The sequence below is a fragment of the Vitis riparia genome, chromosome 3, assembly GCF_004353265.1.
Source record: "Vitis riparia cultivar Riparia Gloire de Montpellier isolate 1030 chromosome 3, EGFV_Vit.rip_1.0, whole genome shotgun sequence".
Classification (NCBI taxonomy): Eukaryota; Viridiplantae; Streptophyta; class Magnoliopsida; order Vitales; family Vitaceae; genus Vitis; species Vitis riparia.
Genome location: NC_048433.1, coordinates 16873397 through 16880257, shown reverse-complemented (window position 1 = coordinate 16880257; position 6861 = coordinate 16873397).

The window sequence follows — 6861 nt, the reverse complement described above, 5'->3', positions numbered from 1 at the left end:
AATCTAATCCTCAAAATAATTTTATAAGGTTCTAATTTTAAATTTAATTTTCCAAGATTCAAAATTTTAAATTTAAATTTTCAAAAATTTCAACATTCCAATTTTTTTTTTAAAAAAAAGAAATGCCACCTTCAAATGAATTTTAGAAACTCCAATTTCTTTCCAATCTAATTTTCAAAAAATTTCCTTCTTAAATAATTCTTCAAAATTTCAATTACCAAATTTAATTTCCAATTTCCAAAATTCCAATTTTCACATTTACTTATTTAATCATTATTATTTTCGTTATTATCATTATTATTTTTATTAACTTATTTACTTTTGAAATTCCATCTTTAAATAATTCTTCAAAATTTCGATTATCAAATTTAATTTCCAATTTCCAAAATTCCAATTTTTACATTTACTTATTTAATGATTATTATTTTCGTTATTATCATTATTGTTTTTATTAACTTATTTACTTTTGAAATTCCATCTTTAAATAATTTTTCAAAATTTCGATTACCAAATTTAATTTCCAATTTCCAAAATTCCAATTTTCACATTTACTTATTTAATCATTATTATTTTCGTTATTATCATTATTATTTTTATTAATTTATTTACTTTTAAAATTCCATCTTTAAATAATTCTTCAAAATTTTGATTTCCAAATTTAAGTTCCAATTTCCAAAATTCCAATTTTCACACTTGTATTATTATTATTATTATTATTATTATTATTTTAAATGCCATCTTCAAATGATTTCCAAGATTCCAATTTCCATAATTTAATTTTCAAAACTCTGATTTAATTCAAAATCAGTTTTCAAAACTTCAATTCCTTATTTTAATCTTCAAACCTTTAACTTTCAAATTTAATCTTCAAAATTCTAAATTTCAAAATTCCGATTTATTTCAAATTTAATTTCCAAAACTCCATCCTCAAATGATTTTTAAAATTTCAATTTCTTTCAAATTTAATTCCTGAAATTCCAATTCTTGAATTTAATTTTCAAAACGTCAATTTTCGAATAATTTTTGAGCTTTCAATTTTTGAATAAATTTCGAAACTTTAGTTTTCTTTCAAATAATTTTAATTTCCCTCCAGTTTTCAAATATTTCTTTAATTCTACCACTTTTCATCATTCATTAGGGTTTTAAATTGCTAAAAATTCTGTTTTTAAATAAACTTGCTACCTTTCCTTTCAGGTAAGCATTTTTCTCAAATTTCCTTTAATTTTAAAATAGTTTTTCGTTTTCCTTGATTTTTAATAACCACGAATGAATTTTTGTAACTCCAAAAACAATGGAATCCATGAGATTAATTTCTGTGAAATCAATTGGGCTTTGGTGGGGGCTCTACATATGAGTTTTCTCTTTTGATTGACAACTGTTATGCTTAATGAGTATCACTCGATCTTTGCCTTGCTCTTTGATATGCATATCATGATTTTATACTTGAGCTAACCCTGTTTCCATGATAGCGCGCTACTAATTGTTGGTAAGGTACGATCTCATTCCTCACTTCTCTTATTCTTATGCATGATTCGCTTTATTATTTAATTATTTTATTTTGGTATCCATAATTAATTAGTTAATTGTCACAATTCCCTTAATTTGTTTAGTAGAGACTGTATGTATACGAGCTTAGAGGGGTATTATGACTCACCACCGTACCTTCCCAATAGGTAACCTGACCCTCGGACCTAGACTTGTCTTTTCATAGACCTATATTTCTTTTAGGAGTCACACTTAGGGTTTTTATTTCTTATTTTGTTTTTCCCTTTAAAAATAAAACAAAAATAAGTGGCGACTCCAAGTCTTTGTTAAAAAAAAAAAAAACAAATTTTCACAAATAAATCAAAAAACGAGTTTCGCCATTGAGCGGGAGTGCATCAAGCAAAATATGGGGTCCACAATATTATAATAAATTTTAGTTTTATTAATAAATTTATTTATTGTTATTCTCTTTATCCATCTTTATTTGGATTAATTTTTTTTTAAGCATTCACGTCCCTATAACTTGCACTATACATGACTTGGATAGATTAAGAATTGCGCATAAGATTTAAGTTATGGGTTCCTTGTAGAAGATGATATTCTAAATTATTTTATTTTATTTATAATTAATTAATTAATTAGTTTTTTGAATTTCAAATTATTCACAAAAATTACAAGATTTATTAAAGAATTTAAAGTATTAATAATGTCTATTATTTTTATAGTCATTATATGTATTTTTTAGTTTTTAAATTATTTTTAAAATTATTAAACTTATTAATAAATTCAATGCAAATTCTCACTTAATTTGAAGTTCATTTTCTCTAATAAAAAAACTAAGAAGAATATTCCTTTATTTTACTTTATTTTTAAAAATTGTTTTTAAAGAATAACAACCAAATAAGAGTATGAAATTTTAAAAACAATTTTGTTTTTAAATCACAAGCCAAATAGGTTTTTTATTATTTAGCAAAGAAAAAAAAAAAACTCTCCAATTTTTTTTAAATGAAAATAAAAATTTATTTCAAACTAAGTATAATGTGAGATTTTTTTTTTAAAATAAAAAGAAAAAAATTATTTTAAACCATATGTAAGGAAATTATTGACATTTATTTATTTATTTTCATTTTCATTTATATTTTTACTTAACATTAAAATGGAAACAAATTACCATTCCAACCTTATAGTCCTATATGTATCAAACCACAAGAATGAATAATCAAATTCATTCCTATTTAAGAGAGAATAGGAATGAAACTTTATTCTCATTCTTCATTTTCATGTACTTCATTTTCATGTACCAAACGTGTGCTTATGATATAAAGTAAATTACTAATTAAAAGAGCTTTCATTAATTTAGTATTTTATTAAGTTATTCCCTCATAGAGAATAAATTAAAGTATTCAAATTAATTTTGTTATAAACTTCTACTTAAAGTTTCAATATGCAAATATTCCAAAATTCTTAGATTCTCTTGCAAACTTTATATAGGGGTTAAAACAAAAAGAATCAAGATATGGTGGAAACTTTTAGAAAACTTGAGCTCTTTCTCTCACTAGTGATAAAATGAACTCTTAGTCTTCAAAGATTCTTAGCCCACTTCCCCATTGCCTAAGAATTATGCAAATGTTAAGTTCGTTGTACTTGGGTGTTGGAGCAGAACCTATATGCCATAGTACACCAATATCTTGAAGAACATTGTCCAAATAAGCTCTTGTGTTGGCTAAAGACAAAGTTTGAGAATAAAGAAGATGATCAAGGTTTAAGAGGGTCTGAGGGTGGCATCAAATCTTCATCATGAGGGTGGCATCAAATCTTCATCATTAGAGGTCTTTGAAGTAAAAGAGTGTTCCGTAAAACTTAATACTTATTATTTAATGACTAATAATTATATTTTCACACATTTTAAGTAATAATTTTATTTATTAAACATCATATTTAAAGTATTATAGATGCATAAAATAATTTAAAAAAATATTTATTATAAAAATTGAGCTGTAAATGTAAAGTCATGATTGTAAAATATATTCTCACTAAACATAAGCAAAAAAGATAGAAAAGATTTGATATTAAAAATAAGTTAACTATTTTAACTTAATACTTAAAGTCATTTTTTACTTTAAGTTAGATATTAAGTTATTTTATCAAACATATTAATCTACTTAATGATTTAAATTAAGTTATTAAATTATATTAAGTCATTAATTTATGGAGTGTTTGGTAAAACTTAATGCTTATTACTTAATGACTTACGTTGACTTTAAATTAAATTATACTTGAATTATTGATTTAAAGCTTATTACTTAATTTTTACTTTAAATAATAAGGTTGTTTGATAAAATTATCTTAAAATTTATTCTAAATCATTAAATTAACATATTTATTCTCATAAATTATAATTAAGGCAGATGAAATTGAGTAACAATAGAGGTCAATCATAGAACAACAAAAGATATTATGAAGGTAATTATAAAAAATAAAGGATAAAAAAGTAAATTAAGGATGCAAACTTAAAAATAAATTAATTGTTTTTATTTAGTACTTAAAGTTATTTTTTACTTTAAGTCATAAGTTATTTTACCATACATACATAATTTATTTAATAATTTGAATTAAGTTATCAAGCCTGTTTAATTTATTAAGTTGGTTCCTTAAACACCCACTTAATTTACCAAATCCATCCAAGATCTAAACTTGTTGTTTAGTTTAGTAATTGTGTTTTCATAGTAAAAAATTCGATCATTTCCCAAATGCTTATTATTTTATCACTTGCTTAAATTCATAACATTTTCTTTAGAGACAATCGCTATCCTCATTTCCTACCCATTTAAGGCCACAAGTATCCATCCTCAATGATATTTGGACCATTCTACCATGGTACTAGCCAGTGTTTTGAAAGGCACTCTTGAGGCATGCTCTAAGGCGAGGCGTCTAGAAAATGCCTTAAGGCGTTGGCACAACAACGTTGAACACAAAAGGCGAATGCCTTTTTGCCTGAAGCGCTTCAAAGGCGCGCCCTGCGTACGTCTTTCATGCCTTGCTCACTAAAGTGTGAGCCTTTGATTTGCTGAGGTGGCTAATAAAAAAAAATAGAAACAACTTACCGTTGAAGACTTTATAACCCCATAAACACATTAAAGGCTGAAGAGGGAACAAAGAGAACGAGTTAGGGGAGAAACCTAACCCTAACCCTAGCTCTTCATGGTTCGTACCTTCGACGACCTGAAGATCAACTTCTTCGTCGGCAACCTGAAGATCAGCTTCTTCTTGGGCAAACACACTAAAGTGCTACTCCTCTTTCTCACTCTGACGACTTCATCTCAACGGAAGTTCTCCTTTGGCAGCAACACAACATGAAGAACTGCATCTTCCATCTCGATTCTTAACAGGTAGGTTTTTTCTCTCTGTCACTCACCATCTCTTAGTCTTACATAGTCACACTCTTCTCATCACCTTTTCTCTCTCTGTTTTTCACTCATCTCTTCTTCTCTCTCTTTTTGTTTTTCACTCTTTTTAGTGCCCAGTTTCTCATAGCTTGAAGCCTTTAACGACATTATTTTTCTTCTCTAGATCTTTCCCTTTATTTATTTTTTCCTCACAACAAAGTCAAATAAATCCCAGTTGCAACCTTTATTTCAATAGCCTAGATCTTTCCCTTTATTTATTTTTTCCTTACAACAAAATAAATAAATCCCAGTTGCAATCTTTATTGCAACAACCTTTATTGCACCTACAACAACCTTCACCTGCAAAAGCCTTTCTTGCACGAGTAGAATTTATTGTACCTAGTAGCAACATTTATGCATGCACAGTGCAGTAAAGCTATATGGTGCACTGCACCATTTTTAAACAATGCACAATCCTAAAGTGACACCCGACAATATTTTTTAAATAAGGCACATAGTAGTGCTTTTCTAAACAGTGAACCCAACACTGTTTTTTCACTCTTTCATGCTTTATTTTTAATTTTTAATTGTTAATTTGATATTTCAATTATGTTTTATAATTATTTTAAAGGTCAATTATATAATGAAATATAATTATTATTGTTATTATTATTTTTTAGAATGAGTTCATCCAATTCGAAAGCTTTAAGATTTTGTGTGGAAATATATTATTGAAGTCTCCGAGGAGAAGTATATATGATGTAAGTTTTGTAATTAAAGATGTGCGGAAGGGGTGAATAGACTCAGACATCACTTAGCCAAAACTCATCATGGTATGAAAGCATGTACCAAAGTCAGTGAAGATGTTAGATTGGAATGCAAAGAGGCATCGAGCAATTATAAGGAACAAAAATAAAAAAGAAATGAATTGCTCCAAGAAATTGGTGTGGGTCCAAATGAGAGTGCTTTCTCTAAAACAATGGGGGCATTGTGGAGTGGGAGTGGGAGTGGTAGTGGTAGTGAGAGTGGTAGTGGGAGTGTAAATGAGAGTGAGGAACCTATACCTAAGGGACCCATGGATAAATTCACCATTTCACAACCTAGACAAAGTACTTTGAATTCTAAGTGGAAGCTAGAAGAAAGGAAGGAAGTGTGTAGAAAAATTGGTCGGTTTATATGCTCAAAAGGTCTCCCATTTAATATAGTGAATGATCCTTATTGGGTTCCTATGGTTGATGCAATTGCAAATTTTGGGCCCGGATTTAAGCCTCCATCTATGCATGAATTGAGGACATGAATTTTGAAAGAAGAGGTGAATGATAGAAATATCATGATGGAAGAGCACAAAAAAGCTTGGAAGTAATATGGATGTTCAATTATGTCAGATAGTTGGACAAATGGAAAGATTAGATGTCTTATAAATTTTTTGGTGAATAGTCCTATTGGCACATGGTTTTTGAAATCAACTGATGCATCTAATACGATAAAAAATGGAGAATTGATGTTCAAGCATCTTGATGAGGTGGTTGAAGAAATTGGAGAGGAGAATGTTGTGCAAGTTATTATTGATAATGCATCTAATTATGTGAATGCCGGAATGAGGCTTATGGAAAAAAGGAGAAGATTGTGGTGGACTCCTTGTGCTGCTCATTGCATAGTTTTGATGTTAGAGGATGTTAGGAAGCTAAATGTTCATACTAATACACTTTTGCGAGCTAGACAAGTGGTGAAGTTCATATATGGGCATACTTGGGTTCTTAGCTTGATGAGAACATTTACAAAAAATCATGAACTTATTCGTCCAGCAATTACACGATTTTCTACTGCATTTCTTACTCTCCAAAGTCTTTACAAGCAAAAACAAGCTTTTATAGTAATGTTCTCCTCTGAAAAATGGCGTTCTAGTACATGGGCCAAAAAGGTAGAAGGTGTAAAAGCTTGAAGTGCAGTATTGTTTGATCCAAATTTTTGGCCTCATGTTCCTTTTTGT